The sequence below is a fragment of the Macaca fascicularis genome, chromosome 14, assembly GCF_037993035.2.
Source record: "Macaca fascicularis isolate 582-1 chromosome 14, T2T-MFA8v1.1".
Taxonomy (NCBI): domain Eukaryota; kingdom Metazoa; phylum Chordata; class Mammalia; order Primates; family Cercopithecidae; genus Macaca; species Macaca fascicularis.
The window spans coordinates 75,178,164-75,188,667 of NC_088388.1; the positions used below are offsets into that span (position 1 = coordinate 75,178,164).

General features: G+C 53.5%; 1 long non-coding RNA gene across 1 annotated transcript; it reads right to left on the minus strand.

The window, feature by feature from the left end:
- Positions 1–1,283: 1,283 nt before the first annotated feature.
- Positions 1,284–5,464, minus strand: LOC135967272 (uncharacterized). The gene is made up of 3 exons (XR_010581255.1): positions 5,296–5,464; positions 4,003–4,202; positions 1,284–1,497 (listed from the first exon to the last, which is right to left on the minus strand). It is a non-coding gene; the product is annotated as an uncharacterized lncRNA (long non-coding RNA).
- Between the last annotated feature and the right edge of the window lie 5,040 nt (positions 5,465–10,504).

The window sequence follows — 10,504 nt, forward strand, 5'->3', positions numbered from 1 at the left end:
TATAATTTAATTTCCTCTGGAGTGTTATCCCCATTTTATAGGTGAGGAAACTGAGGCCCAGGGAAGTTAAAAACTTGCTCAAGGTCACAGAGATCATAAGCTGTGGTTGGAGTTTAAGCCCCACCACCCACCCTGGAAGTGGGTGTTCTTGTTCTGCCTGTTGCCACCCACCTCTCGGTTCAGGCCCATGTTACCCAAACCTTCCTCTGTGCCCAGCCCAGTGTTGGGGCTGGGGTACATGATAAATCTTCAGGGATCTGCCAGGGCAGGTTTGCCTCCTACACAGTCAATGCCAAGATGAGGTAGCCGTTCTCAGAGCAGAGACTGGAAGAATCTGAGCTGGGGTCAGAGGGCCAGAGGTGGCCTTTGCACAGAGCCTTAAGGGGTAAAGAGTGATGAGCCTCAAGACCATCTGCTTTGAATTCCCATTTTACAGACAAGACCACAGAGGGGTGCAGAAAGCAGAGGCAGAGCTGGGCCTGCAACCCAGGCCCTCACACCCAGCTGGGGGCTCTGGCCCTGCTCTCTGACCACGGCCTCCTACAGGTCTTGCTGACTGTTCAGACGGCAGCCAGGTTGTAGGAAGGTGGGAGCAGAGAAAGAACGGACCAAGAGTGGAGGCAGCCTCCAGAGGACACAGAGCACTCCTGTCACAGAGGGGCTGCCTGGGCAGAGGGAGTGGCAGTCACAGGCTCCACCCACACTGGACTCAGTATTTGCTGAAGGAAAACATGAACAAATGAATGAGTGGGGTCCCAGAGGGCAAAGTGAGGATCAACAGAAAGGAGGCACAGGAAGTCAGACGTTTGAACCAGTGTCTGGAAGCATCTTCTCCCAGGCAGATGGGCCCCACATGAGGTTACCCTGGGAGGAGGGAGCATGTGCCCCATCAAGGCAGGGGTGGAAAAATCACTTCCTGGAGGGCTATTGGTCAGGACTGCTGCAGCCAGGATTCCCTCCTGAGGAGCTGGTATCTCTGGTCTGAGCTTCTTCCCACAAAGCCGCCTGGCCCAGAAATGACTTGCATTAGGAGAAGCGATGTGCTTGCAGGCCGGCGATCTAGCCAGCTGACAAGTACCCCTCTGCTGGGCCGGGGGGCCAGCCTCTGACCTCCACACCAGACACCAGCTCCCACTCCCTGCTGGCCCCATGGGCCCAGGCCAGCCTGCCACCAGCTCATGGTGTGGCTGCATGAAGGGTGGATCCCCTAGGTGCCCTCCCCTGACCTGTCTGCTGTCAAGGGTGTTTTGATGCAAAACCCCCCCATGTTGCAGCCTAAAAACATGTTTACTTTATTTCTTTCATATAAAGGCTGGAGGTGGGGGACCTCAGTGATGGATACAATTTCTTAGGTACAAGAGCCTCCCCCTGTAGCTGGGATGGGGGTGGTCCCCAGAACAGCCCGGCCTGGGTCATTTCTTTCTTCTCCTCTTTCTTGTCTCCAGGGCCACCTTGTTCTTCAAGTCACTTCACCTCTCTGAGTCTCAGTTTCATGTTCTGTAGAATAAGAATATAGCATGATTTTACAAACTCAAAACAAACCAAAAAATGTTATTTAGAAAGGAATGATCCTCCGCACCTGATTCACGGGCTGTGAGGACTGGCAGGACGCCTGGCAGGTGCCTGTTTCCTGGCTGGCTCTCAGGTTCCCCAGTCTCAACCCCCAACCCACAGCAGGCCTGAGCGTGGGAGCTGCCCCACAAAACCCTGTGCCCAGCTCCTGCTCCGCTCATTTTGTGCCTGGGAGACATGGAAACTGAGGGCTTCAAACTCAATGTGTTTTATGGGCCCTGCGAACCCAGCAGCACCATAAAGTTGCTCTAGATGGTTTCCAGGTCCTGAGACCTCTGGGGATCCCCTGACCCAGGGAACCCTGAGCTCGCTGGAGAGCACTGGGCCTCAAAACCAAAGGACGAGCTGCCAGGCCCATGGGACTGGGCCGCCGAGATAACGCCCTCTGCCTACCCTGCTGCCCCTGCAGCCTGAGAGAGGCAGGGAATGGCTGTCACCACGGATGGGGCCATCAGAGGACCTAGAGAGGGATTCTACCTGCAGTGATTCTTAGCAGCTTCCGGCTTTCCAAGGAAATAATGTATCAATCCAGCCAGGGCCCAGGCGCTGGATGGGCTGAAGGAGTGGCCGCGCCGCCCACCCGTATGGCTCTCACAGAGGTGTGGCGGGGGCCGCTGGAGAACTGCAGCCTCCCTCTGCTTCCCTTCCCAGGAGGGCCATGGTTATAGGCACAGGTTTAGAGTCATCCCCAGCTTGAATCCTGCTTCTGCCACCCGCCCTGTGACCTGAAGCAAGTGAGTCCCAATCACCTCATCTGTGCACTGAGATGCAGAGCAGCTATTTCTACTGCATGCGGCTCCTGTGGGGACTGGGCGAGAGAGGTCCCCAACGGGTGCTATGATTTTCTCCCTGCTTTTTCCCTCAGGTATGATGGCACCAACCATGGACCCAACAGATGGGCACATCCTATTGTCGCCATGTCCCAGTTCTCTCTGGGGCCTTTCCCAACCCAGCTACATTCTTTCCTTTTTTTTTTTTTTTTTTTGAGACGGAGTTTCACTCTTGTTGCCTAGACTGGAGTGCAAGGCCCAATCTTGGCTCACCATAACCTCCGTCTCCTGGGTTCAAGCAATTCTCCTGCCTCAGCCTCCCGAGTAGCTGGGATTACAGGCATGTGCTACCACACCCAGCTAATTTTGTATTTTTAGTAGAGACTGTGTTTCTCCATGTTGGTCAGGCTGGTCTCGAACTCCTAACCTCAGGTGATCCGCCCGCCTCAGCTTCCCAAAGTGCTGGGATTACAGGCATGAGCCACCACTCCCGACCCTACATTCTTTCTTGTTCCTTGATTGTTAAGGAACTTCCAACGGAAACATCTGCTTTGTTGTCCTCTAGCCATACCTGGCAACCCCCGAGCTTTGATCTGGCCCCAGGTAGACCGATCATTTCCTCCAAGTCCCCCTTCCCTGAGGAGCTGGCATGCTTCAGTCTCACAAGTAACACTATTACTACTAATATCCATAATAGCAATAGGAATAGCTAGCATTTATGGAGGGCGAGCCTCCACGTATTGCACGTTACACACAGTTGAGTTACAGAAACAAATCCAAGTCATCCTCACCACTATCTGTGACATAGGTGCCAACAATATCCCATGTTACAGATGAGGATGCTGAGGCACAGAGAGAAATAACTTGCCCCAAAGGTACACAATTAAGGAGTAGTTGAGCTGGAATTCAAACTTGCCAAGTCTGGTTCTAGAGCCCCCGCAATGATCATTCTTGGCACATGCTATGCATTCATTCACGCGACATGAATGGGGACTGGAAGGCACAGAAAACGTGGGACAAGAGGAGTGTCCTCCAGGCTGGACATCTACAAAGCCCAAGTGCAAATGTGCTCTGCAAACATTGCACACACACTATCTCTTTTTTTTTTTTTTTTGAGATGGAGTTTCATTCTTGTTTTCCAGGCTGGAGTGCAATGGCACGATCTCGGCTCACTGCAACCTCTGCTTCCCAGGTTCAAGCGATTCTCCTGTCTCAGCCTCCTGAGTAGCTGGGATTAAAGGTGCATGCTATCACAGCTGGCTAATTTTTGTATTTTTAGTAGAGACTGGGTTTCATCATATTGGTCAGGCTGGTCTCGAACTCCTGACCTCAGATGATCTGCCCACCTCGGCCTCCCATAGTGCTGGGATTACAGGAGTGAGCCACCATGCCCAGCCTCCACACCCACTATCATTGCCATTTTCAGATGAGGTGGCTGAGCCTGGGAGGCGGAGGAGAAGTGAGCAGCCTAGGAGCTCACAGAACTAAAGGAAGGAACCCCAGGGCCCTGCCTGCTGAGGCGCACAGATTTCCCTGGTGGTACAGTGCCCTCATGCCTGGGCACTCTGGAGCCGACCCTGTCACCTACAATGTTATTCTCACCATAAAGGCATCAAGGTGAGGGTGGTGCTTCCTAGGACATGCTCCCTGGACCACCTACCTGTGCCAGAGTCTCCTAGACACTTGTGAAAATGCAGATTCCTTGGTTCCATTCCCGAGCTCCTGAATTAGAATCTCCAGGGGTTGAGAAAAAGCATTAGGCTAGAAGGATTTCTGCTCAGACGTTGGAATCCATTCAGATGCTGAATCAAGGAACCCTGGGCAAGTCACTGAATTTTTCTCAACCTTCATTTTTTTCATCTGTAACTTGAAATGATAAAACCGGTGACTGTGAGATTCAATGAAATAGTGTGTGTGTAACTGGTATACGGAACAGGCCGAATCAGTGGCATGCAAGTGAAAAACTTTTTGTGGCATGCAAGTAAAAATCTTTTTCACTACCGTCTTTCTTTTTTTTTGAGACAGAATCTCGCTTTGTTCCCCAGGTTGGAGTGCAATGGCACTATCTCAGCTCACTGCAGCCTCTGCCTCCAGGGTTCAAGCGATTCTCTTCCCTCAGTCTCCCGAATAGCTGGGACTATAGGTGTGCGCCACCACGCCCATCTAATTTTTGATTTTTAGTAGAGATGGGGTTTCACCATGTTGGCCAGGCTGGTCTCAAACTCCTGACCTCAGATGATCCACCCTCCTCGGCCTCCCAAAGTACTGGGATTACAGGTGTGAGCCACTGTGCTTGCTCACTACCATCTTTCAAACCTGCCCTATTGGATCTCCCTCTCCACCCCTGAAAAGGATCTAGGGCCAGGCGTGGTGGCTCACGCCTGTAATCCCAGCACTTTGGGGGGCCGAGGCGGGCGGATCACGAGGTCAGGAGTTCGAGACCAGCCTGGCTAACATGGTGAAACCCCATCTCTACTAAAAGTACAAAAATTAGCTGGGCATGGTGACGCACACCTGTAATCCCAGCTACTCGGAAGGCTGAAGCAGAAGAATCGCTTGAACCCAGGAGGTGGAGGTTGCAGTGAGTCGAGATTGTGCCACTGCACTCCAGCCTGAGACAGTGAGACTACATCTCAAAAAAAAAAAGAAAAAAGAAAAAAGAAAGGACCTAGGGTGGACCCGCATCTCCCTGCTCTGTATTCAGTATTAAGGAACAGGCTCATCTTCAGCTGGTCACAGGTGCACCTAGTCTGACTCCGGGAGCTTAATCTCATGCCCAATTCAAAGTTCTGCCTCCCCCAGCTCAGGCCCATTCCCTGCTTCCATTGCTGGGTGGGGAGGGGCTCAGTTTCTTCCTCTCTTCCCTCCTTCCACTCCTCTATGCTGCCCTCTGCCCACAGTCAGGCCTAGAATGAGGAGTGGAGGGCAGTGTGGAACACCAGTAGGGTCTTACCTGGAACTGCTGAATCCAGGATAGGGGAGTCCTCTCAGGGTGTCAGTGTCCAAATGCCAGCCTTCTGTCTCTGGGGTGTCCTGTGTCCTGTGGACTCTTCAGTGACCCCTTTTTGCTAAGAACCTCCAACCCACAATTCATCGGCCTGGGCACGCCTCCTCTTCCTGCTGCTGACTTCCCCAGCCCCGCCCTCAAGCCCACCTGAGGTCTTCAGTCTTCCCTTCAGCCCCACACAGATGCTTTCTGTTGGGATTCCCTGATCCTGGCAAGCAGCAGACTCCTCCGACTGGTCCTTGCTGCATGGTTTGAGCCCCACTCCATTCCAGAGTGTCTACTTTGACTCACAGGAAACTTGGCTTTTGCCTGCCAAACTCTGGCAGAAAGGGTTTGCCCCTGCAGCCCCCTCTTCTCTCCCTCCAGCTTCCAGCCTCCAGATGGTGTTTCAAGTGCAAATCAGATACCTGTCCCTCTGCCTCCAAATCCAGGACTTGCCAGGAAGGGGACAGTCCTTGCACACCAGACCTCTCCTTCCAGTCCCTGCCTCCTTTCATGCTTGGGCTAGAGGTGGGTACCAGTAATAGAACTGGTTTGGGGCCATCCCTTTCTTCTATCCTACACAGAGACCTTAACATTTGTGGTGCTGAGCATCCGTGGTGTGCACTTCGGAGCCTCAGCACCTAACACAAAGAAGGAGTCCATAAAGAATCCCAGACCCTTCTCTTCCTAAAACAAGGGGAGTTGGGGACTCAAGGGAGGAAACAGGAGAGCAGAAACCAGGGATACGCAAAGCATCAGGCGGAGCAGGGCACCTCCACAGGCTCCCGGAGACGGACATAAAACCAGGGATTGGGAGGGATTCGTTTTTAATTAAAAAGCCATCAAGGCCCAGGTATAAAGTATCATGACACTAATGGCTCAGGAAATCTGGAACCTTAAATCACAGCAATTTCTCCCTGGAGGGCAGGCCTGGGACCCCAGGATTAGATAGGGGGCTTGGCGTGTGCCAAGGCAGGAAATGCTGAAGGCGAGTGCAGACTCCTCCCTGCTAAGACATTCAGATACACAGCAGCATGAGAGATCAGCGGCTTCAGAATCCAGCTGGGTGCCATCATTTCACAAATGGGGAAACTGAGGCCCAGAGTCACACAGAGAGCAGGCGCAAAGCCAGAAGAGGAGCCTGAGCTGGAGGCCCCTCCCTGTGCCAGCCTTGAAATCGCACCCCAGGATGGAGGGCTTTCCCACACTCCCTTGCCAGGGTTCTCCAGCGGGCCCTGGGGGAGGAGAACTCTGCCAGGGTCACTGAGCCCAGAGTGTTGCGTTTCTGCAGGGCTGTTGGGTGGTGGTGCTGGATGGGGCTAACCTAGAGATCTTGTAAACAGGGTGAGCCAGCTGTCCCCACAAGTAGAGGCTGCCGGCACTCACACCATCCAATGTGGTCCTCCCCATCTGCCTGCACCGCCTTCCAACAGGGACTCCCTGGGTGACTCTAGGAAACTTGCCAGCCTCCTTCTACTCCAGCCTCACTTTCACCATCTCTGTGCAGAGGAGGTTGAACTGGACTCTCTGTAGAGGCCTTCCCAGTACTGATTACCTGAGATTCCATGAGTCTATCAGCCTGCTGTTCCATCCCCCAAAGAGTGGTATTGTGAAGGCAGAAGGCAACCACCAGGCTGGGGGGAATGATGAATGGAAAGACAGGAAGTATTTTGAGCTCCCAAGGAAAAACTGTAACACCACCCCCAGGCTTGAAGATTCCTCTGTGCCCCCTAACTCTCCAGATTCCCTCCTCGGGGCCGGCATGAGCCAAAAATCAGACACTTCATTCATTCATCCCACAAGGATTTATTGCTTCCCTGGAATGTTCTGTGCTTCTTCTACAAATCTTAAAATGTCTGAGAGCATAGCCAAAGTGGATGGGTCTCCCTGCTGCAGCCGAGTGAGACAGGCTGCCAAATAACTACTGATCTCTTTGGCCACCTCAATAGAGATATTGTACCCAAATCCAGGGAGGTGATTTTCTCAATCTACTCCATACAGACTAGATTCCTAGAGAGGGGTGGTGACCAGTGTGGAAGCATAACTTTAAAGTGGAGCCAGAGAAGGTGACCAGGCTCCACTCAAAGTTATGCTACACACACATACACGCACGCACCATCTGTGCCTATTATGTTTTCTGACATATAGCAGGCACTCTGTCTAATCAATACATGAATGCATCAAAAATTCAACTCAACTCTCACCCACTTGGGGAAGTCTTCACTGCCTCCTGCCTACAGGGGCTGCTGCAGGCCCCCTCCCTGCTCCCACCATAGTCTCCACTACCACCCACATCCCTAGCCCCCACACACCCCCCAGATGACCGCTGGCGTCTCTCTCCTGATGTGGCCTTGGCACAGAGGAGGGACCCAGAAAGGAACGTGGAGTTCGCTGTAATGTTAGACCCCTAATAAAACTGAAAGATGACTACATCGAATCCTCTATTGTTACAAAAGAGGAAACTGAGGCATGGAGAAGGCCGAGCTGGGAGGACAGGCATCCAAGCTGTAAATCCCCATCCATTTAGATGTCCTTACTAAAGAAAAAGGCCAATCAGATGAGGAGGAGGCCTGTGGGGACTTAAGAGCCTGAGCTGGCACTAAGTTCCCCCTCGGGTCAGGCATCCCCATAGTGGAGCTTGCAAGACCTGCCTCTGGGGCCCTGGAGGGGTGAGCTGAGGGTCAGCGAGAGTTACTCAGGCTCCTGCCTCCCCACAGAGGCCTTTTATTTTCCAGGCCAAGGGCCTCCTCCTTGCGCTGGCTGGAGGAAAGGCCTCGGTGGGTGCTGAGTGGAAGGCTAAGGTTCAAAAGCTGCCTGCAGCAGGCACCGGCCCTCAGCTTCCACCATAAATTTACAACCCCCAAATGGCCCTGTATCCTTCAGGGAGTGGGAAAGGTGGCGAAGGCGGGCTTTTCCACGGCTGGCCCCCTGCTCTAGAGAGTCAATGACTTGCTGGAAAGTCTGAGTGAGACAAAGTGGTCCATCCATGCTGAGGGCAGCGGTAGGCCTGACCTGGGTGTAAAGGGTCTGCCCGAGGGGCCTCACCTGGGGGCATCTCCAGACAGGATTATAGCCTGCCACCATCTGATCAGGCCATTTCCTGCTTAGCACAAGCTCCTACACCCCATAGGATGAAGTTCAAGCCCTGGATCAAGAGTCAAAAAAACAGGGGTGGGTGGGGTGAAGGAGAGAGGTTAACTCCTTACCTCCAACCCCTGGGGGGCCTCTCTGGGCCCAGAGCCATGTGAGCCTGGCAGAAGCTGCCAGTCCTACAGATGGCAGCCTGGATCCCAAAGTGAAGTGTCCGAGCAGCAGCAGAAGTGGGCAGCACAGTGAGACTGATGGATGGTTGCGGGATGGGGCCCAGCCCCGCTGCCGTGCTCAGCCTGGGACCTCCCCTGATGCCCTCCTCTGTCTTCCTCACCTTCATGGCTCTCAGAAGCCAGTATCCACACTGGCCTCTGCTTGGTAGGGCAAGACTTCCACACCAGAAACTGCAGAATCACTAAGCATCAGATGCAGGAGGGCCCCGGGGTCCCTGACACCATGTCTTGCCTTTTGCAGAATGGACAACTGAGGTTGAGAGAAAGGAAATAAGTTGTCCCAGGCCAGCAGCTGAGTCACGAGCAAGGCACCTGGTTCTTCATCTAGTGCGGCCTGTGCAGGTGAGTGATGACCCAGCCCAGGCTAGGGACTGGGGCAGAGTCACAGCAGGAGAGCTGCCCGCAACACTCAAATTATCTCACCTCCGCTGATGCCGCCTCCATGCCAAGTCTGGCCTGGCCCTGGGGCCTGGTGCTGATGGTATCTGCCTCTGCCCTCCTAGTCATTTCCTGGCAAGACAGACCACACATTCCAAGTGCTAAGTGCAGGGGTGGGGAGAGGATCAAGTGCTGTCTAGGGAAAGTGAGGAAGAGGAGGTCCTGGGCAGGGGAATAGCATGGGCAAAGGCCCTGCCCAGCCGGGGAGCTGCAGGTGGATTCAGTCTCTCTAGAATGTAGGGTGGGAGTCAGGTTGAAGGAAGATAACCAGGAGATGAAGCAGGAAAGCCAGGTGAGTGGGGGCTTTGCGAGCCACATTAAGCAGGTGGGCTTTATCCTGAGCCTGGGAAGGGTTCGAGGATGTCCTCACAACCAGCTGCAGCAGAGCTACCTGTGGCCCAGGTGCCCAGCTCTCCCCTGCACCTGCCCACTCAGCAGAAAGAGCCATGGGTCCCCTCGCCGGGGAGAGTGAGGCACTGAGGTCTGGCCACAAGCCAAGGCCACCCCAAATCATCTTGTCAAGGTTCCTCCCTGGAACCTTGGGAAGCTTGTCCTTAGCCAGACCTGCCAGACCTCACCTCGAACCAGGAATCAGCTTCTTCAAGTCTTTATTTAATTAAGGTAATTTTCTCCCAACCTGCACATCAGACTGAAAACAAAACAGCCTTGGCCTTTCCCTCCGATGCTGGGGACTGGCTTTCCCACTGCGAGGGCGCAGCCTCCACATTAACCTTCCTGGGGGCTGAGCCTGGGCCTGGGGGCCAAGGTGGGTGGGTTAGGCCGGCCCCCCCCATGGCTGAGGGAGGGGCTGGAGCATAGAGTCCATATAAATTAATTTAATTGGGTCCTATTATCACTTTGCTCCAAGCCTGCAAGCCTAATCTAGCGTTGAAGTAATTCATTGGGTGTAAAGTGTCCTGGAGCCAAGACTTCCCTCTGCTCATGGAACAAACCTCTCCACGCTTGGCCCAGGCCCTGGGCCACTGCAGCCTGGCTCAGCAGAGGGGCTGTGTGGGGAACAGGGCGGGCAGGGGAGGCCTTAAAATAGCTCTTTGCCTTGGCTACATCCCCTGACTTTCCCAGAAGGAGGCCCTAGCCCACCCCCCACCCCCCAGCACACACACAGCCACATATCAGGGTGACGGTCCGACCCTCACGGACCTAGAAGATGGCTGAAGAGGTCCAAGGACACCTGGGTGAACCCCCAAATACTCTAAAATTTTTGACAAGTCTTTTTTCACCTTTCTGTGCCTCAATTTCCCTTCTTGCAAAATTTTCTGACTTCTCCCTTTAGTAGCTACGTGACTTTAGGCAAGTTATAAGACTCAGTTTCCTCATCTATGAAACACAGAATCCAATAATGACCACCTTATAATGCTACTGGAAGGGCTGAATACATTAATATGCATAAG